This window comes from Macaca nemestrina (assembly GCF_043159975.1).
Source record: "Macaca nemestrina isolate mMacNem1 chromosome 4 unlocalized genomic scaffold, mMacNem.hap1 SUPER_4_unloc_1, whole genome shotgun sequence".
In the NCBI taxonomy this organism is placed as follows: domain Eukaryota; kingdom Metazoa; phylum Chordata; class Mammalia; order Primates; family Cercopithecidae; genus Macaca; species Macaca nemestrina.
In genome coordinates this window covers 548,000-570,367 of record NW_027257554.1, presented here as the reverse complement: position 1 = coordinate 570,367, position 22,368 = coordinate 548,000, and the positions used below count along the sequence as shown (strand labels likewise).

Below are 22,368 nucleotides of genomic sequence, written 5' to 3'. Positions count from 1 at the left end.
GGCAGGAGAGAGCCACAGGTGCGGTGTGGGGGTCCCTGCAAAGGCGCCTCACTCCCTCAATCAAGGGCTGTGCCTTCTGCCAAGCCAGAGGCTTCCTCCCAGGGGAAGCGGCGTCTTCAGCTGCCACCGCACCAACTTCAGATGGCTCAGCCAACGGGGCAACAGATTCAACAGAGTTCCATGTTGTTAAAGGAAAACTTCTGTTACCAGACAACATTAATATCGGATTCAACGTAAAATAACCAACAAGGTTGTTTCCAAACCAACCTGCTACTAGTGCCTTATCCTTCAATGCTGCTTAAACACAGAGAAATACGAGGAAAAAAGAGCATGGCACTTACTTCTTAAAAAACAACACCTCTTCCAGGTTCATCTTACCCATATCATAAAGAGTTAGAACTGTGGATTCCCTACAGGAACGTGGAGTGGGGTGGATCCCCACGCTGACCCAGCCTCCCCACAGGTCAGTTACCCCCTACCACGGGGTTCACATCTCTCTAGGCCCTGTCATCTCAACAAGAAAAGGTGGCATCTCTGAGCTCTCTTCGCAGACCCGAACGGGAGCTAGAGAGAGACACAGACACACCCACAACTGTTTTAAAATCCTGAAATGCAATACATATTTAAGAACTTCATTATTAGCTTTTTAAAACAGTAAGAACAGAGTGAGCCTGGTTTTAACCTCTCTGCCACAATAACACCGTGTACATCTGTCTTTTCCTGTTTGTTCCTTCTCCAGCAGCTGCTGCCCGGCTGGCCAACTGCAGAAGAGCCTCGGGTACTCCGGGGGGAGGCCCTCGGTAAAAGCGTGAGCACCACGATCACATCCCAGGACCCCCACACGTTAGGGTCGCCCACAGACCGCCATTCCCAATGCCTAGAAGGCACTGAACGGGCCTCCTGCTCTTTGTAAATGTCAACTCTCCTAAGCTATGTTGTGTTGAAAATGTTTAACTATAGTCCACACATACTTCTTTGTTTCTGTCTTGTTTTTATCCTAGAGGCATATTATTATGGAAAATTAAGTTTGCAAGGTTGAAGAATTTTCTGAAAGTCGCCTACTAATCCTGGAAGGAAAAAAAAATGGGCCAGATGTGGTGCTCACACCTGTAATCCCAGCAGTTTGGCAGGCTGAGGCGGGCAGATCACTTCAGTCCAGGAGCTCGAGACCAGCCTGGAAAACATGGCAAAACGCTGTCCCTACTAAAAATACAAAAAAAAAAAAAAAAAAAAAGAAAAAAATTAGCTGGGCGTGGTGACATGTGTCTATTCCCAGCTACTCAGGAAGCTGAGGTGGGAGGAGACCTGAGCCCAGGAGGGGAAGGCTGCAGTCAGCCAAGATTTGCCTCACTGCACTCCAGCTTGGGCGGCAGAGTGAGACCGCGTCGCAAAAAAACAAAAAGCAAAAACAACTGTATAAATCAGTACAGAAGGGAGTTGGCCGGGCACGGTGGAGCACTCCTGTAATCCCAGCACTTTGGGAGGTCGGGGTGGGCAGATCACCTGAGGTCAGGAGTTTGAGACCAGCCTGGCCAATATGGCAAAATCCCATCTCTAATAAAAATACAAAATTAGCTGGGCATGGTTGTGGGTGCCTGTAATCCTAGCTACTCAGGAGGCTGAGACAGCAGAATCACTTCAACCCGGGAAGCAGAAGTTGCAGTGGGCCGAGATTGTGCCACTGCACTCCAGCCTGGGCAACAAGAGCAAGAGTCCACTTCAAAAAAAAATTAAAATTGAAATTTAAAAAAAGGGAGCTAATGTTTTTCATTTAAGGGAAGGGAGAAGAACATTCAGTATTTATACATCTCACGCACACATCTGCAGTGGTGCCCTGAAGTATTCAAGATACACATTCCTACAAATAGAGCTTAAAACTACTCACCAAGTTACATGCTAAAAGCACATGCATTGTAAGAATGCTACATTCTAATTTTTAAGCATCTGTATCCAATATTATAGCATACTGGCAGTTTTCCCTTCAGGTGCTGTACTCCTAAATTATTCCATGTTTAGTCATTCATTTTAGAATTTATGACTTGCTTTAGACAAAAGAAATATATTTAAATGTAAGGTACTAAATTAATGACTTAGGGGAAAAATTACTAAATTAACTTGGAAGTTAAACTTTGCAAACTGAATTTGTTGGACCTCATGTAAGCTAGATGATCAGTTTTTTAAATTGTTGTGTGTTTCCCTCGAGGATGGAAGTCTCCTCTTTTCTCTCATCCCCTGTGTACACCGCTGCAGCCCGCGCCTCTCGTCCACCGCGCCACAGTGCGGCCTGCAATTCACCCTGTACCATGCCTTCCACGCCTTACCTGAAAGTTACTAAGTATAACCAAGAAGGAAATGAAAAGCAGATAAATGACCTCCGCCCCCACATCCAGCATGCAAATGTGAAACATTCATCAAAGTAAAACCAAAAATCCATGTCAGCTCATGACTGTAACTGGTAGAATTATGTGCATGGCAATTTTAAAAGTCTAGTTAAGTAAAAACCTAATTGAAAGTCTCAGGAAATACAAAGTTTATACAAAAAGACATCAGCAAACATTGACAGTGAGGAGAGGACTTCACTCTGCATCCAGCCTGTCTTGGAAGCCATGGCCAAATGCCAGATTGTATAGATCCGAAAAGCAGAAAAAAACAAGTGTTGAAATGTGTATAGTCTCAGCAATGTACAAATTTGATGTACGATGCTCAGAAACCTTGAATTTCCAATCAGAAAACAGGATCATGAGCAAGTTCCCCAGCAGTGCCCACCTTCTGCTTAAGGCGCGTATAACAGGAACGCTGGCCACCTCGGAGGGACAGAGGCTTCCTGGTCACACTCGCTCTGGCAGCCGCACAGCTGGCCCCGCCACAAACACCTGGCTAATACTGAAGAACCAACCGCTCCCTGGGCTTTGCTCACTCTAGCCGGGAGATCATGTTTACAGAGTACATTATCGACTGAGTCCTCGTTCAATGCGTCAAACTTGTTGAAGGCAGGGCAACCCCATTCCTGGCCCAATTAAGTGAACCGAGCAGAGTAAATGCCCCGAGTTGGACAGCACTCAGTCACGACAGCAGCGGCCAGTGTTCGCAGGGCACTGGTTTCGTGCCGGGAACAGTTCCAAGCGTCTTCTTTCTGTCCGTGGAATGTGCACTGCAACCCTGTGGGGCTGTTTGCAACGCCCACCAGAGTTCTGAGGCAGCCAAGTCCAGGCTGTCTGTGGGCCTCGCCACGTGGCCGTCCACGTCCTCTGCAGACCAGACCTCACTGCAGGGACCGCGGGTTCCAGGGCTGCCTTGAGGCACAAGCTCCCTTCGCCACCTCTTCCTGGCCCCTGACACCAACCCTTACCACTGCCACCAAAGCTTTATTTTCTCGTGGCACCTGAGGGGCCTGTACTTTCTGCCCTTCCCTGCTCCCTGCGTCCGGCTTGGAGGGTGCCCACATCAACGCCAACGCTCATGTAATCACCACCCCTTCCATGGGGCTTGATGCCCAGGAGTCTCAATATCAGAATGTCAGATTCCTGTGCTTGTTGGAGAATTTCTTCCCAGTGTGGAAGTGAAGGAGATACAATTCTAGGTGCCTGCAATAACCTCATTTCCACAGCTAAGCAACTTCAGTAGTAGCACAAAACAAAAAACCTTTTTTTAAAACTTCTTTTATACAAGCTAAATACAATTTAATTTTTACGTCCACGTTCTCTTCAGCTCCCACCTGGAGAGCAGGCAAATAGTAATTTTCAAAGAAACAAATTGTTCCATAATTTTAACACTTAGTATTATCACTATGAAGTAAGAATTATCCCAAAAATACACGATGATCTTGTTCTCACATTCAAAAATTGATTGTCACACGGTGAAATAGCACTTACTGCAAAGGAATTTTTCTTTTCAGGTTTCTGTTCTGGAAAAAAAAAAAAGATTTCTGGCAAAGAGATAAACATTAATTATGTAACTATCCAAAATGCCTCCAAGGAAAATAATGTCATCCAATTAGTTCTTTAAAGTGTTACAAATGCAGCTGAGTTTTTGTAGTAATTTGTCTATAATTATCAAAAGAATCTTTAAAAATCTTAATACTGAAAGAATAACCATAAATAGATATAAAATATAAAGCAGAAGAGTTAACATTTGATGTAGATTTTGGCCCATATCTTTAACATATGCATAGTTATTTACCTAGCTGAAGTATAACCCTCTTCTCCTAGGCTCTTCAAGCCTGATTTTCAAACACAGACTGCCTTTTGGTACATGAAGGCAGCTTTAAAAGATGTCAGGATCGGGCCGGGCGCAGTGGCTCAAGCCTGTAAATCCCAGCATTTTCGAAGGCCAAGGTGGGCCGATCATTTGAGGTAAGGAGTTCGAGACCAGCCTGGCCAATATGGCAAAACCCTGCCTGTTTAAAAAATTTTCGTAATTAACCGAGCGTGGTGGTACACACCTATAATCCCAGCTACTCAGGAGGCTGAGGCAAGGAGAATTGCTTGAACCCAGGAGGCGGAGGTTGCAATGAGCCAACATCACACCACTGCACTCCAGCTTTGACGACAAAGTGAGACTGTCTCAAATAAGAACTTAACTCTCAGAAAAAGCTCGAGCACCTCCCGCCCCAACCAACCCAAGGAATCACATGGCAATCGTTATCATTGGATTTTGACACAATAAAGTTCTATTCTCCTCTCTAAACACAATGGTAAACACCTGCCATCAGCCCATAGAAACTCTCAGGACCCAGTAACACCAGACTAGCAAGACTAATGGGCCACGTATGCAGGATTCAGCTGCAGAAAGTGATGGCACCAAGAATGTGTGCACGCTCAAAACCAGATTCCTTGCTTTCAGGGTGGAGGAGCTCCCCGGGAAGATCATCCAGCAGGATGGTTTCCACTTCCACCATGAGGAGGAAACGGGGGGTTTCCTGAGGGCACTGACAGGACTTGGGTCTCTGCCTCCTGGTCCTCTGTCCTGTTACGGGATGAGGGGGGGTTAAGGCAGGTTCTCCCTACATCTTCCAGGCAGGAGAGATGGAGTTGACAAATGGAGGACAGCTTTTCCAAAACGTTTCCATGTTTATAACCCATTATCGATCTGCTTTCCCTGGAGATCAAGGGGGGGGAAAGAGGGGGCGGGAGGGAGGGCAGGAGGGGGGCAGGAGGGGGGAAGGAGGGAGGGGAAGAGGGAGGGGAAGAGGGAGGCAGGAGGGAAGGGGAAGGAGGTGGGGCAGGAGGTGGGGCAGGAGGTGGGGCAGGAGGGAGGGGGAAGGAGGTGGGGCAGGAGGGAGGGGGCAGGGGAAAGGAGGGTGGGCAGGAGGGAGGGGGTGGGGGAAAGGAGGGTGGAAAGGAGGGAGAGGAAAGGAGGGAGAGGAAAGAAAAGAGAGGAAAGGAGGGAGGGGAAAGGAGGGAGGGGAGGGGAAGGGAGGGAAAGGGAGGGGGGAAGGAGGGAGGGGGAAGGAGGGAGGGGGAAGGAGGGAGGGGGAAGGAGGGAGGGGGAAGGAGGGAGGGGGAAGGAGAGGGGAAAGGAGAGGGGAAAGGAGAGGGGGAAAGGAGGGAGGAAAAGGAGGGGGGAAAGGAGGGGGGAAAGGAGAGAGGGGAAAGGAGAGGGGGAAAGGAGAGGGGGAAAGGAGAGGGGGAAAGGAGAGGGGGAAAGGAGGGAGGGGAAAGGAGGGAGGGGAAAGGAAAGGGGGAAAGGAGGGAGGGGAAAGGAGGGAGGGAAAAGGAGAGGGGGAAAGGAGGGAGGGGAAAGGAGGGAGGGCGAAAGAGGGAGGGGGAAGGAGGGAGGGGGAAGGAGGGAGGGGGAAGGAGGGAGGGGGAAGGAGGGAGGGGGAAGGAGGGAGGGGGAAGGAGGGAGGGGGAAGGAGGGAGGGGAAGGAGGGAGGGGAAAGGAGGGAGGGGGAAGGAGGGAGGGGGAAGGAGGGAGGGGAAAGGAGGGAGGGGGAAGGAGGGAGGGGAAAGGAGAGAGGGGAAAGGAGGGAGGGGAAAGGAGAGGGGAAAGGAGACGGGGAAAGGAGGGAGGAAAAGGAGGGGGGAAAGGAGGGGGGGAAAGGAGGGAGGGGAAAGGAGGCAGGGGAAAGGAGGGAGGGAAAAGGAGAGGGGGAAAGGAGGGAGGGCAAAGGAGAGGGGGAAAGGAGGGAGGGGAAAGGAGGGAGGGGAAAGGAGGGAGGGGAAAGGAGGGAGGGGAAAGGAGGGAGGGGAAAGGAGGGAGGGGAAAGGAGGGAGGGGGAAGGAGGGGGAAAGGAGGGAGGGGGAAGGAGGGGTAAAAGGAGGGGGGAAGGAGGGGTAAAAGGAGGGGCGAAGGAGGGGTAAAAGGAGGGGGGAAGGAGGGGGAAGGATGGGGGAAGGAGGGGTAAAATGATGGGGGAAGGAGGGGTAAAAGGATGGGGGAAGGAGGGGTAAAAGGATGGGGGAAGGAGGGGAAGGGGGAAGGAGGGGTAAAAGGAGGGGGAAAGGAGGGGGGAAAAGAGGGGAGAAAGGAGGGGAGAAAGGAGGGGAGAAAGGAGGGGAAGGAGGGGAAGGAGGGGGCGGAAGGGGGGGAAGAGGGCTGTGAAGGGCAGAGTGTGGAGGGCAGAGTGTGGAGGGCAGAGTGTAGGGGGGAGTAGAAGGGGGTTCTGTGAGGAGGAGGAACAAGTTTCTGAGGTGTCTTGGAGACAGAGGTGGCAGTGGCTTGGGCTCTAGGCCCTCTGTTGCATAGTTTTAGGCTTTTACTGTTTATATATGTGAACACTTTAAAAGATTTAATTTCAAAAAACCAGGAGTTGGGGATACCTTGTTTCTAAAACACAATTTCTCAAGCCTAAAACTAAGTGCTAGGCATTGCTCATTCGATTACCGTCATTTCCTCATATTTAAAATCAGCCCCACACCCCCAATCTCCCTTCAGTGTAAACACCACCTTTTCCGAGGATCTCAAACAGCAGAGTGAACAGCCCGTGACCCCGGCCGTGTGCACGAGGAGCGAAGAGCAGACGTGCGGTGAGGGCTGCGGAAGACACAAGAAGCCGAGGCCGGGCACCTGCCTGCAAGGGCTGTGCTCCTCCAGGCCTAAAGGATACCTTCGCCTCTGGGGTGAACAAGGAGAACAAGCTATCAACTCTTATTCCAAAAGAACAGGAAAAAAAATCAAATGAAGTTAACCTGGTTATCCGAACACAACACTGCAACAGCCCAGAAACAGGAGGGCCAGTGAGCCTGAGACGGGCGGTTCCCACAACGGGACAGCAACATTGCCATTAGGGCTTCTTGGCAAAAATTGACAAAAAAGGTAACGTGGGCCATCCGTTATTTCCTGCCAGTGGAAAGACACCCACAGGCCCCCAGATGCCAACGGCCCCCTGGAAATGAGCCCACGCAGCGCCTCGTGTCTTCGAATGAGCAGGCACGTGGTGTCCTCAGCACCCCCGCCCGTGACACACACACACCACACTTGACTCCCACACCTGAGGGTCCAGGGGAATGGCAGGAAGTCCCCGGAGGACAGGCCATCCTGTGAGGGCAGTGCAGGGCTACGCACCTCAGAGGGGCCCCCGGGCAAGTGCTCTCTCCCCAAAGGATAGCCAGTCCTGACCACACCCAGATCGCGGTGGCCTCCAAGCCGAGTGCCAACATCTCACGTCCAAAGAGATGCGCAGGTGCCTGCTGCGCGTGGAGCCCAAGCCCCTTGAAGAGCTCAGGACGAACCCAGTGTCCAGCCCCGGGGCCGTCACCAGCCAGAAGAGGCGCCCGGGGCACTTCCCAGCAATAGCCACAGGAAGTAACAACGCAGGCCCATCAGGAATTTCCTCACTATGCAGGGTTTAGAATTAGAGACAGAGGTTCAGGTCTAGTGACACAAACATCGATGGACCCCATGGAAATGCGGACGCGGTCCCTCCATCCCACCAGCCTGCATGGCTACTCCTTTCTGCTCCCATCTCACACGTGCCCACCCGGCCAAACCCCTTCTCCTTTTTCCCCACTGGATTCATCAAATCAAGCCTCACTGTCCTTGGCAAATGTATCATTAATTTACTTACTGCCCAGAACAAAAGCACACTTGCAGTTAACATGACACCCCCGCTACAATAGAACAGCCTTAACTCAGACACGACGCAGAAAAACGAGGGAGGAGGGGTCGAGGGCCATCCTGGAATCGGCAGCTGTTTTCTGGGGAAAGCGTCCAACCCACCCGAGCCTGACACTCGTGCCACACTGTCTTCATGGTGTCTGAAAGCTCCACGAAGACAGGGTCACTCTGACCCCTTCACACCCACAACGGCAAAGAGGAGCAGGTGTTCAGGAAAGTCCCCCGCTAGTGGTGAAGACAAGAATAATTCCTCGTGGTGCCCAGAATGTCAGGAGAAAACAAGACACCATGTGGACGCCTTCCAGGTGAATTTTGCAATGATTCTACCGAATGCCAGTCATCCTTTTTCAGAAAATCAATGCCAGAAAACATGTGTCACCAGCACAGAGATGGTCCCTTTGACGGCTTACAAACACACCTACGTTACACTGAATTTATCTCAAGCCACCCTCTCTGTGCTAATATAAAAATCTCCTTTATTAACCAGTAGCCTTTCTCTTCTGGTGCTTTTTAACAAGCAAGTGGGTCCTGTAACACTCAGGCATTGTCTAAAACGTCAAATGGAAGCCTAGAATCCTCTTCCATGCAGCTTCACTACAAAGTATTTTGACGTGAACCAAATTGTGCTATTCCTACACCTCCATAGGAAACTCAGTGCTTCATCAAGGAAACGCAGCATGATTTCTGCTAGACACAGAAATGGTGGGGGTGGGCATGGGATTGAGGGAACATTACATAGAAAGCACACCCCGATAATCACCTGCATGAGAGCCACACTGGCCGGCAAACCCCGGTCGGCTCGGTCTCTGCACAGTCACAGGCGTGAGGCCTGGAGGGCAGACACCTGGCGCTGCTGACCACCCCAAGGTCGTGGCCTCTGCCCCGACCATCTGTTCCAAGCTTCTGGCAACACCGCCTGCTGCCCGCACTGCCTGATCGACTCTTCGTGAAGAGCAAATGTTGCCAGGATAGCTTATGAGTACATTTGCCAGGAAAGCAGCTCCGATTGACTCTGAAGACCCGTTCTTGCACCCCTGGCAGCTCCCCTGCCCCCAATGTGTACATGCTTGCAGCTCTGACCTTGCTCAGTGTCCACACAGGCTCTGTCCCCTGGAGAGCCGAATGCAGACTCAATATTGAGTCAGAAATCCACAAAGAGGGTGAGGGTGACAAACTGCCTACCCGTCCCCCAAAACACAGGTTGAAATCCTCACCCTCAATGCGATGCTGTCAGGAAGCCTTTGGGAGGTGATGAGTTCCCGAGGCTGGAGCCCCGTGAATGGGGTTTGTGCCTCAGAAAGGGGCCCAGCAAATCCCTCACCCTCCCACTGTGTCAGGGCCAGAGAGGTGTGTGCTAACCAGGAAGCGGTCCACACCAGAACCCCCTCCTGCGGCACCCTGATCCCGCCTTCCAGACTCTAGAACTGTGAGAAACAAATTCCTGTTGTTCATAAGCCACTCAGTCAATGGTGTTTCGTTACAACAGCCTGAACTGACTCAGATGAAAATGCTCACTCTCCTACAGAGATGGCTACTCCCCCTCCCAGAAAGAGGGGTTTAATTAAAATCCCTGTCTCTCCTCGCCGCCACCACAGATCTCATTCCCCCACCCCGTAAGCCAGCAGTTGTTAGGATTAAAGGAAAAGGAGAATCCTTTTAGACCAGCCCCTCCATATCGATCTGAAGCCTGTAACTTTGTCCACTTCCATGGCGGCCGTGTCCCCGGATTCCCCATGCCAGCTCTGCATCTGCACCGGGTTCCAGGCTCTGCACAGACTCCTCCAGCTGCCCATCCAGCACACTCATTTCCCCTTCCGCTTTGCAGTTGTCCTTCGATATCCAACTCCCACCCCACTGCAAGCCAAGGCCTTCCGATCCAGGCATTTGGGGTGAGCTCAGCCGTGCACTGGAGTCCTTGGCTCAGGTAACCCAGGCCTAAGGCGTTGGCATCAACGATCTACTGGCTATGGGGTCTGCACAGCCACTAGCCGCCCCAGCCACACCAGGGCCCTGGAGGGGAGGCAGAGGAAGCTGTGAAGCTGCCAACAGCCATGCGGGGACAGGGGCCCCTGGGATGAGGAGGATGCCATGGAAGGAAATTCAGAGAAAGAGCCCCAGGGCTGGACGGCTCATGCATGCCCAAAGCCTGCGCTGCTGAATTTTTCAGGTTTCTGAACTTAATCGCTGACCCACACAGCACGTGTTTCCTGAGTACTGACCCCGCGTGGCATTGGATACGGCAATAAAGCAGGACCCCACCTCCCCCTTCCTCGCCCCCTCCCCCAACACATACACAGGGCCTCTGTCCTGGCGGGAAATCAGGCCTGGGCGCCCAGCTGGTACCGTGAACCTGGGAAGGGGGCTGTCTCAGACGGACAGTGTCTGCAGCCTTGCCAAAGCCCAGCAGTCACCTGCACTGCCACAGCCAGGCTGAGTCCGGATCAACCGCACAGAAACCTGACCCTCTCAAGGGCACGCCTGAGCTCATTAGGGACAGACACCGTCTCCTGCTTATCTCCAACACTTTCTCTGCTTGTCTAGTTACAAATGGACGACACTCTCGGAAGCACTGCTGTGACTCTGCTGACAGATCCCAGGCCTCCCCCTGCTCCTCTCCGTGGTGCCATTGATGGGGAGGGGCCGGTATGGCCGCGAGGCCACACACCCACAGCCACCCAGCCACTGAGACGCGGGCCTTCGACGGTTACTTCTGCCAAAGAACCCTGCTGCGTCTTGGAGCACAACATGGTGGCCGGGAAGCTCCACCCGGAGAAACAGCGATGCTTCTCCCCAGAGCCAACGGAGGGCACCCCCCACCCTGCATTCAGCAGCTTACTTACATTCTGGAAAACAGCTGAATTAATGGGGAACACTAAAATGAAAAGGTCACGCAAGAAAATTTAGAAGGCTGTGTGAAGTCTCAGGAGGTCCGAGGTTTCTGAACCAAGACTGTTGCGGTCAACGAGCTGACAGGGAAAGTTTCCACACGGGCCTTCAACAAGCAACGCTCAGCAGGGAGGAGCCACGTTCTGGGCAGAACCTCAGAACCAGAACATCAGACACCACAAAGTCACATCGGAGCCAACAGCAGCTGAAATACAGCGCTCTCCTAAGATGTGTGTGTTACCTGCAGGAAGTTACTGGACATTAAGATGGTGGAAGAAAAGGATAAGGTTAGAAACAAATTTCAAGTAATTTCTGCATACAAAAAAATTCTATATCCACTGGCTTTCTTTCTGGGAGCAACAACTTTTACATGAGATGCACATCCCGGTTGGAAGGAGTTTGGGTTTTCCGTGGGCAGAGACAAGGGTTCTCCAGGAAACGTGAACCCTTTCTCACTCACTGAGCCGCGTGCCTTGAGGCCGTCCTGGCCTGCCTGAGCACCTCCCTGCTCTGCCTCCAGCCAGCACCTTCGGGCACTCACCCCGCTGCTCCCAGAGCCCGCACTGGCCCAGGATCTCCTCTTCTGCTGCTGTCAATCTTCCACTTTAGGGCAAATAAGTGGGAAACTAGAAAGTTATAAGACCCCTCAGCTTCTTAAAAATTTGTCTTCTCAGAAAACAAGGAACACTAATTCTACTTCCATTGGTTTAATATGTTGCCCCCATCTGCATGTTCATGGATATGTGTTTTTATATGTATTTTAATCAACATTCATAAAAGCACGCACTGTTGGCTGCATTCAGTTTAATTACATTTGGTGTAAGAAGTTTTAAATTCAGTGAATTCAGGCACTCAAAATTTAAGCCCTCTGACATCTATTAATCAAATGGAAATACGACAGGTAGATATTACAAAAATCAAGAGAAGTGATTAACATAAATCCTGGACTTTTGGATATTTCCACTAATGTATATATTAGTACACAAACTTGAGCATTTTCAACAAATCTTTGAACTCAAATTCCATTCTTAACTTTTACAGGTAAATCGATATCCATACGTGATTGTAAGCAGCTCAAGCATCAGCTCTTCAAAACAACCAGAAATGCTGCGGGTAAATCCCACCGAGTAGCAAATAACTGCACCCAACAACCCAAGTATCTCCCCTGAGGCATCTGGAACTTGAGGATTACGAGCAGCCTTTGGTTTCTGAGGTGCCCGAGAGTGGGGACTCCCAACTGTAAGAAGGTCTCAGGGACAAGGAAAACTGGTCAAAACATCATCCCTGCCACCCCCCCGCCACGGGCTTACAGATTTCACTTCCACTCTGCCCCCCAAAGCCTGACTCCTGGTTCCAGCCCTGCTGCTTACTGGGCTGAGGGCATGGGCGTCAACTGCACCTGTAAGGGGAGAAGCTGTTCAGGATTCAGGATACAGGATCCTGGCTATCCCGGCAGCGCTCAAGCTGATATTGTCATTAACTTTATAGTGAGTTACTTACTGCAAAAGTTTAACTTCTGAATAATGTAGATATGTGTATTCTAACAGGGAAATCCTGAACATAGAACACAGGCCACACGCTCACACAGATGCTATCTGGCCAGCACTCTTTTCTTTGGCTTTTCAATAGACGTTTTTAAAAGCCGTTTTCGGTTCATAGCAAAATCAGGAGGAAAGTACAGAGAGTCCTCACGTATCTCCTTACCCAGCACAGGCACAGCCTCCATCATTCTCCTGTCCCCACCGGACAAGCACGTCTGTACGACTGACGGACCCGTATCAACACGACACCACCACCCAGAGTCCACAGCTCACCAGAGGGCTCGGCCTGCTGCTGCTCACTCTGTGGGTTTCACAGAGGTGGAACGGCAAGGATCCCCCATGAAAGCCCCACCCGGAGTTGCTTCCCCACCCTACACATCCTGTATGCTCCTCCCATTCATCTCTCCCTTCCCCAAACCCTGGCAGCCGCTGACCGTTTTCCTTTCTCCACAGCTTTGCCCTTTCCAGACTGTCCTGTGGTTGGACTCAGACAGCAGGTAGCCTTTCCAGATTGGAGACTCACTTAGCAACATGCGTTTCAGATCCTTCCGTGTCTTTTCATGGCTTAGTGGTCCAGTTCTTTTCAGTGCTGAATGATATCCCAGTTTCTGACGTACCACAGTTTATCCATTCACCTACTGAAGGGCATCTTGGTTGCTTTCAAGTTTTGGCAATGATAAATAAAGCTGCTGTCAACATCTGTGTGCACATTTCCGAGTGGAAGTAAACTTTCAGCTCTTCTGAGTAAAAGTCCAAGACTTTGATTTCTCCTGTGGTCGGGGTGCTTAGTTCCACAGAAAACTGCCACGCTGCCTCCCACAGCAGCTGCCCCACTTCCCCCAGTGATGAGTGAAGGTCCTGATGCCCACACACCCACCAGCACGCAGTGGTGTCAGAGTTCCAGTATTGACCAGGCTGATGGGTGCGCAGTGACGCCTCGCCCTACGACATAAGACGCGGGCCATCTTTCCGCGTGGAGATTTGCCATCTGTGTATCTTCCTTGTTGGGTTATCTATCCAGGTCTTTGGTCCATTTTTAATCAGGTTGTTCATTTTCTTGTTGAGTTTTGAGAGTTCTTTGCACGGTTTAGATAACAGCCTTTATCAGATGAGTCTTTTACAGATACGTTCTCCCCTGTCTGTGGCCTGCCCTCTCATGCTCCTGAGACACTATGTTTATTTTAAAAAACATTTTAGACAGAAGATGGACCTCCCAGTCCACCACGGTTCTCATTTTGGCCGTGGTCACCACCCTCCCAGCCCTTGTTCCCACCTTTCCACGATCTCCTGGTCCTATGGGAGTCAACCCATACTAAGTCCCTAACGGATCTCCAATGATGGCAACGACAAAGCAGGCAGTTTGCAGGTAGGAAGGAGCTGATGGAGGTCGGAGCAGAGTGTGAGGCCAGCGGCTTCATCCCTCGGGGACGGGCAGGCCTCTCAGATGTCCCTCTGGGTCACCTCCCAAATGAAGTACCTGCCTTGGCCGTTGGCAGGAAGCAGGACCTGGCACGGCATTTACAGGTGAGCCTCCGTAACAGGAAACTCTACTTTCTGGGGAGAATGCATTTTCATTATCAAGGCTTTTAGGCTTTTAATTAAGAAATAAAAGAGCAGTGCCTGGAGTGAGGATGCAGGGACTGTGTGTGACCCACACGCTCCTTTACAGCTGGCGCAAAGGACCCTGGAGTGAGGGTGCAGTGCCTGCTCTGAGTCACCAGCACACTCATCGTTTCTACATAAAGAACCCTGCGAGTCTGTCCCAGGACTTTTTAGCCTAGACCTAAAAATTCGGGGCCCAGGAAACCCTAACCATTTTAGGAACCTGAGGGGTGGGCCAAGGGGATCTCAGAGTTTGGTGCTGGCTGTGGGACCAGAAAAGGGTGGGCTAGGGCTTCCCACAAGCTCTCCAGGGAGGCCTCACGTGCACTGGTTTGGGGAAATCAGGATGCAAGCAGATACCGTATGCTCTGCCACGGGACCATGAAGTCTGCGGAACCTCAGAGGAACACGGACAAATGGCTGCACGAGTCCCACAGGCCGAGCCTCAGCCGGCGCCCATATCAAGAACACAGGCACGCCAGGAGGGGCAGCCGATGCAGGCAACGCTTGCAACCCCAGCATGCGGCAGCGTCCGAGGGTGGGGGTCTCTGGCCAGGCTCCACCACAACTGCCATATTCTGTGGCAAAAATTTAAAAGTAGATTTTAACTAGTTACAACTCTAACTTGTTTTACAGATCAACAGAACACAGGGTACCAACAGGCTCCAAAATACTTCGGCGAGAACCAAGTCTAGAATGTAGGTGGCTGCTGCTCCGAGTGTGACCAGTCCCCTGTAGTGCCATAAATCCTAGATCTAGGAGACTAAGTGCTCTTCCTAAGCCAGAAGGCACCCTGAGGCTCTGAGGGCACCCTCTGTCCCTGGGCCAGTCCATCAGCCCCGGCAGAAGTTTCTAGAGTAAGAGCCTGTGGATTCGTACTGGACGGATGTAAACCAGGCAAAGTCACAGGGGCTCATCCTGGAATCCCATCAGCTTACCCATTCATGCCCCTGGAGAGCCCTGCCCCCAGTTCCACACCCACAGTCACGCTGAACCACAAGAACTGGCTTCTAGGCCCTCAAGCTACTCCCTCTCTCCCCTGGACAGACCCTTCTCAAACCATGAGGCCCAGAGTAGACTTAACAGGTGGTCCCAGCAGAACTGGCCACTGCATGAATTGATAGTGTGTGTGTTTGTGGTGGTTCTTGTTCTGTCACTCAGGCACAGTGCACCATAAGTACAGTGGTGCTATCAGGGTTCACTGCAGCCTCAACCTGCCAGGCTTGGGTGATCCTCCAGCCTCAGCTTCCCGAGTAGCTGGGACCACAGGTGCACATCACCACCACTATTTAATTTTTTGTAGAGTCAGGGTCTTGCTATGTTGCCCAGGCTAGTCTCGAATTCCTGGGCTCAAAATTGAACTGCCCACTTCAGCCTCCCAAGGTGCTGGGATTACAGGTGTGAGCCACTATGCCCAGCCTAGAATTGGTATTTCTTCAACCTGAATTTGACACATGAACCCCACTTACATAGATATCAACCACTCTCACAGCTCCAGGGTTTTTCTGAATCTCGATTCTGTTCGTTCCAGGTCAATATCTAAGAAAGGGTCAGAACTGACCCTCCCTCAATGAAGCCTAAGGGCAAATGCAACAGCATCTCAGGGTGTGAGGAGACAAAGTAAGAAGGGTGGAAAATACACACTGAAATTCTAGTGTTAGAATCATAATCACCAAAAATTTAAGAGACAATCTGCTTTCCAAAACATGTAGATGCTGGATTATCTTCCAAGTCATCAGATTCCACAGCCAGGTGCTGAGAGGGGCACAGCTTTCTAAGCTCACAGACCGGGGCAGCCTAACAGCCTTGGGGCAAACTAAACAGAGGCTTGTGTCTCTCAAAGAGGAAGGTTCTCAAGTCCTTCCAAATAGATTCTTCTTCTAAGTTAGATGCCTCCTAACAACACTGTTTAGAGTGCCAGTGTGTTCAGAAGTGTGAAGCTGAAAATACATCTCAGGACCCCAAAATCACTAAGCTAAAGGGAAATCAAGGTGGGGGACAGCTTAGGGTAAACCTGCCTCCCATGCTCTTCCTAACAGAGACAGCTACTGGGGGGAAAAACAGCCACGTACCTCCCGCACAACCAGTCCGCAAGGAAATTCCTCATGGACAGAGGACAGAACTCAAAGTCACCATCTGCACATGGAGATAAATGCGGATCTGACTGCTTCCTCTGGAAAGGTTCACCAGAAACGCATTTATCTGATCTACCTGTGACCTGGAAACCCCTCCCTGCTTTGAGCTGTCCCTCCGTCCTGGACCGAACCAACGAACATCTCACATGTATTGATGTCTCACGTCTCCCTAAAATGTGAAAGACCAAGTTGTGCCCCAAACACCTTGGGCACATGTCCAGGACCTCCTGAGGCTGTCACAGTGTGTCCTCAACCCCTCCTGAGGCTGTGTCTTCAACCTTGGGAAAATGAACTCTCTATGGGCCGAGAACGGTCTCAGAGATGCTTCTGGTTTATAGGAAGCATTCCCTCCGGCGGGTATAACGATGAAATCAAGTGGAATTACAAAATGCCACTTTAGTAAAGGCTGAATTAGGGTTCGATGTGCTTAAAAAAAAAGTCACGTTCTATTTATCAATGGACCATGAAGCCCACACCCCCTTCTGCAGTGAAGATGTCAACTGAGACGAGGGGCCCCTCCTGTGGATGCAGCAAAGGCTACCCTCTGACCCCACTTCCCAGAGTCCAGGCTCCTGCTGCTCAGGGAACAGCAACCCCAGCTTCACGGGGCTCAGGCCTCCAAACCCAACTCCCACCCATGCTGGAGAATCACTCCAGGGACTTGCGAAATGGCAGGTGCAACTCTCACCTCATCCCCTTCAAAGGGGAAAAGGCACCTTCCCGCTGCTCCTCCTGCTGGTGGGAACTGAAGCAGGAGCTGGAGGATCGGGAGGGAAACAACCTGGGTCGCTGCTAGTCACAGATGGCAAATGCCAACCAGCCTCGACCTTCACATTGCAGAGAAGACATCCTTCTCTTTTGTCAGGTCCCTGTTAAATGTTTGCACCCATTCCTTAAAAAAAAAAAAACAAAACAAAAAAACTCAGATACAGCATGGGTGTTTTGCTGACAATATTTCAATTATTTGGCGTCTTTTGGTCAAATGCCACCAAAACAGGAAACTGAACCCTGTTATTCAGGAAACTACTTTCCAGCCCCATCCACCCTCCCAGGCTGTCATCTTATGGGGTTTGTCTGCTGGATGATTAACAATAACTGCTCTTGAGAACTAGGTGTACAGAACAGACAAGACGTCAGCTCAGGTTGAGGGGAAACAGGAAAAGCGCCCTCTCCCTGCAGGACGGTGAAGGAGGAACCTTCAGCACCTGGGTTTGCAGGATGCTGGATCTCCGAGAGCATCTCTCACAGTTCAAGTAAGGCCAGACCCTCCTCTGCCGCAGCCTGTTCAGGAGAAGGCAGCACCTGCCCCAGAGACCCACAGCCCTGTGCGGGGTTGAAATTTCCTCCCTTGGTAAGAGTCAGGAACAGGGGTGGGGAGAGAAGCAGCAGGGCTGAGGGGCACTGTGGAAACTCCATGCCACGCTAACTCTCGTCTGACGTGCTCCGGCCAAAGCCACGCTTCTCGGAGGGCATTTCCCTTCACATATCCGGAAATCATCAACGTCTAGTCTCCCCACAGAACAGATCATTCCCCAGGAGGCAGAGGCTTGGCTGTAACACGTGGTAATGAGGGGTGCACCTTCGTGCCCATTCCACAGTGTTTCCCGTTACCTGTTTTACCTTAAGCTAAAAATAGTTCCTGTTTACACTCTGCAGTGACACAGACAGCAAAACACACGAGATTCAGTGTGATCCCACACCCGTCCCTGATGACCTCAAGTTCTTTATTTGTTCGTTTTGCTTCTAGAGTTTATGCTCTCTCCCGGGGTTCCAGGCCTGTGGATTCCACCAACCATAGAGCAAGAATATCTTTTTAATGTGTTTGTACTAAGCATTCAGACTTTATTATTATTATTCACTAAACAATATAGTTTAACAACTACTCGCATGGCATGTCCATGGTACAGCTGTTATGGGCAACCCTGACATGACTGAACGTCTGCAGGAGGATGTGCGTATGTCATATGCAAACACGATGCCATTTTATACCAGGGACCTGAGCGCCCACAGACCTTGCATTCCACAGGCTGTCCTGCAGCCCACCCTCATGGGCACTGCGGAATGGCTAGAATAGAAAATACAGAGGTTTTAAATACTTATGTACTAAATCTAATCTTTTGTTAAGAAATTACTGTGTATCACGTGTATTATTTGGAAGTCCTTCCTGGCCCAGAGACTTGACGTGTTCTTTTGTCCACTGATCTAGTCATTCCAGTAAGTTTATTGAACACAAATCAATTTTACAATTAAATTCTTGCAGGAATCACACTCATACTGTAAGCTGCTTTGGTTTTTAAAGTGAAATAACCAATAGTTTTGCAAACCAGCGATATCATAGAGTAACAGGATAAAGCAGCCCCATGACATGCAGAAACACGGGATTTCAAAGCTGACCAGTAAAAAACACGTTACCAACCCCTAAATGTGAAAATGTTTTACACCACAGCAGATACTCCAGAGAAAAACAAGATGTTCAAAAAAGCCCTTTGCGGAAAAACACTTTCCCCTTCATTGTTCACACGGTTTCCAGAAGCTTGTGTTTGGCAATGACCATGAACCAGAAGTAGCGTCTGCTGCAACTACTGCTACTGCAACACAGAATATTTAGGCAAAAAAAAAAAAAAAAAAAAAAAAAAAAAAGAAAGAAAAAGAAAAAAAGAAAAAAAAGGACACAGCATATTTCCTATTGATGAGAACAGGTAGAGTGTTATCAGAGTGAGTGTGTTCTGCGGTCAACAATGTTCAAATTCTAAGTCTCCCGCAGACACTAGACGGTAACCGCCAAAGCTTGTGTACTTGGCAACGTTCAAGGAGACCAAGTTCAGAGCTGTCACAATGCAGCACCATCCTCACGCGATTATCTCAGGCGGGTTTGAGGGCACGTACCCCCGTCACAGCGGGATAGCTGCCCAGCCCAGCACTTCCTGAGATCACAGACCTTCGCCTTCCCACGTCTTCAATAGTTCCTTTACACTGGGAACCAGAGAGCAAAACCTAAAACACTTCCTCAAATCTCAAGACAGTCTTGAGAGCTCTTCTTGCCCCTTCTCTTCTGAAAAAGCCTATTTCACAAGCAATCTGTAGCGCTTACCAGAGCTGGCGCAGGAGGAGAGCTAGTGTTTGGTAGACCGAGTTTCAAGTGTGGGGAGACCAGGAAGTTCTGGAGATCAATGGTGGTGATCGCGGCACGATAGTGTGAACACAGTTAATGCCACCAAACCATACACTTAAAAACAGAGTGCTATGTAATTTTACCACAATAAAAAGACTGAGAAAAGTCATCTATAATTACCGTCTCCAATATCTTGCATCCTGTAAGGTGCATTTGCTTGTGCACCCTGTGACAGCTCGCTCCTTCCTGACCTCCTCCTTCGGTTCCCTGTCTCGATCCCACTGGTTCCTCTCCTCATGGGCCTCTTTCTTGTCATCTGGCAGGGTTCTACCAGGACCCTCTGGCTCTCACGCCACCCCAGTTCCACAGACCCACCCACTGGGTGGACCACAGGTGTCCAGCCCGACCTTGCTGATATGCTCCAGCTGGCCCTGGACTCGAACCACGCTCCTGCGGCTTTCCATCAGTGTGGCATCTGCGAGTTACCTCCTGGGCAATGCCAGGTGATGGTAACATCAACCAGGAGGCACCGCTGAGAAGCAGAACGAATGGTGTGGTGCCCCGAACATCATATCCTTCAACAGAGCTCTATGTTTTCTCCTCTCCTGGCACAGCTTCGCTGTAGGAAGGAGGCCATTCCTCCAGTGCTGCTACTTCCAGGACCGGGGAAAGCAAGCTTCAGAAAGGAACGGTGTCAAAGAGGCAGGACCCACCAGCAGGGATGCTGGCGGCCGGGCGACCACAGCCCCAGCATTCCCCAGCCACCACGGCTGACAGCCCAGACTTCAGAAATGCACGGCTTCAACCTTAGGAGTAAAAACCCTCCCAAGCCAACTATTATTTTCAACAATGGGATTGGGGAGTGGGCTGTTGTAACCCTGCCTCTCTCGACGGCACAGATCATCGGATCCCAGTTCTTATACGATTAGGGAGTGGGGGGGTCCTAACCCTGCCCCCCTTGATAGAAAAGAACTGGGATCTGATGATCTGTGCTAAGTGAGCACTTTGATTCCACCACATGCAGTCATCCTCAGCACCAGGAAAAGTCAGAAGCGTTGAGTGATGACACTGATACCAACACATGCGGTTCTGACGGCTCCGGTAAACTGGCTGCACAGATACAACCCGACATTGGTGAGATCCACGGAATTCACCAGTCTTCCCAAGGATCGTGTTCCTGAATCTTCTGCATTCGGAATAACTGTCTCCTTTGCCAGGGCTGAGCCATGCTACCCTCTCGCCTGTCCTCTGCTTTCACCAGCTTCGTGCGCGTTTCCAGGCAAGTGTTTATGCAGGTACTATCACTTATTTCCACAGCAAGAACGTACACAGACACCATACAGAAATGGGCAACCCTATTAGGAGCTGTGCAGGTAGATCTAACTCATCAGATGTGCCAAATTCCTGTTGCCATGGAAATTAAACTAACGTTTCTATGACCGTATCTCTTACTGCACCACTAAAGACCATCCGGGTAAGAGGAATGTGCCTCTACATAGCATTCAGCGCACGTTTACATGTCGGTTTTCCCTGAATATGGTTGTTATGTGAGACAGAAATCAGTAAGATGGGCTGTAACATATAGTATAGGATCATTGTGTCTCCTAGGCCTAAACACATCCTTTAATGAAGTTTAACTCTCTGGGGACATGAGTTACATAGTAACATGTTTTGGGTATTGTCTCTTTCACATTCTAAGTACCAACACCAAAGAAGTTCTTGAGTTCCTTGTTAAGCTGAAAAGCAATTTACAAAGCATAAAAGCCCCAATATTAAAGGATACAATTCAGTCTTTTTAGCATATTCTCAAAGCTGTACAACAATCAACCACTACTATGTAATTCCGGGAATTTTTCACTACTGGCCAAGGAAACCTTGAACCCATTAAAGAGTCAGCACCTGCTCCTTCTTTCCGCCAGCCCGTGGCAGTCGCCAGCCGACTTCCGTTTCTCTGGATTTGCCCATTCTGGACACCTGTTGTGAGAAGAATCGTACAGTGCGTGACCTTTGGCATGACCTTCGGTGCTGGCATCTTTCACGTCCAAGGTGAGTGGAATCTCACAGTGCGTGACCTTTGGCGCAGGCATCTTTCACGTCCAAGGCTCATTTGGGTTGGAGCACACGTTCTTTTGTTCCTTTTTACGGCTGAGTGAGATTCCATTGTGCATACATTGTCTTTATCCATTCATCTGTTGACAGACACCTGGGCTGTTTCTACTATTAGGAATAATGCCGCTATGAAGACTCTTACATAAGATTTTTTGGTAAAAACACTTTCAATTTTCTTGGGCATATGCCTAGGAGTGAAATTACTGGGTCGTACGGTGATTCTATGCTTAACTTTTCTGAGGAATTAACTGCCAGACCAGGTGGTCCCCTCTCCCCATCTCTGCTGCAGTGCACTTAAAACAAGGATTCCTGGAAGCACCTTTTTAGTCCAATTCATGCATGAGTCTGCCCCACACCCTGCAGACAAGCCCTGGAGGTCAGGGTTCAGGGCCCCCAGGTGGGTAATGAGAGCTCTGTGCACTCTCTGGAGTTGTCACCCAGAGACCCACGGCTGGAAGGGAAGAAACTTGCATACTATGAAACATCCAGGCCCTGAGACCCACTCAGGAGCAGAAAACGGGGAAGGAGCCTCAACAAGACCCTCGGGAGGGCAGTCAGCAGGAGCCTCGGAGGTCACCAGGAGGGAGGGTGTCAGGCAGTGAGGCCAGAGGTGATGTGGCCGGGAAGGAGGAGACGTGGCCAGAGGCAACGTGGCCGGGCAAGGAGACACAGCTGGAAGGAAGTGACAAGAGGGGTCTCCAGGCCTCAGACTGTGCCTGATTTATGGATGACATTTTAATTATGATGTTATATCTAACTTTAAAGAAAAGTAGCAATTTAGAACCACTGTGTACATTTAAGCACAGTACAAATATAACATTTTCCAAACCAAAGAACAGTACATTGAAGGAAAAAATAGCAACTCACCAAAAAAAAAAAAAAAAAAAGTGAATAAAAAAATTCATTTAAGATCAGAAATAAAGAG

The 22,368-nt window shown here is 50.2% G+C and overlaps 1 long non-coding RNA gene across 11 annotated transcripts in view; it reads right to left on the bottom strand.

Moving 5' to 3' along the window:
* The window catches only part of LOC139361026 (uncharacterized), a 570,651-nt gene that overhangs the window by 32,428 nt on the left and 515,855 nt on the right, over positions 1-22,368 (bottom strand). Inside the window, exon 5 of one of the 11 annotated variants that reach the window (XR_011618597.1) lies at positions 16,911-17,114. The exons of 9 other annotated variants lie outside the window; for them this stretch is intronic. This is a non-coding gene — a long non-coding RNA (uncharacterized lncRNA). Of the gene's footprint in view, positions 1-11,733; positions 17,115-22,368 lie in introns of those variants that run through there. One more of the 11 variants, XR_011618600.1, reaches the window with a different exon arrangement.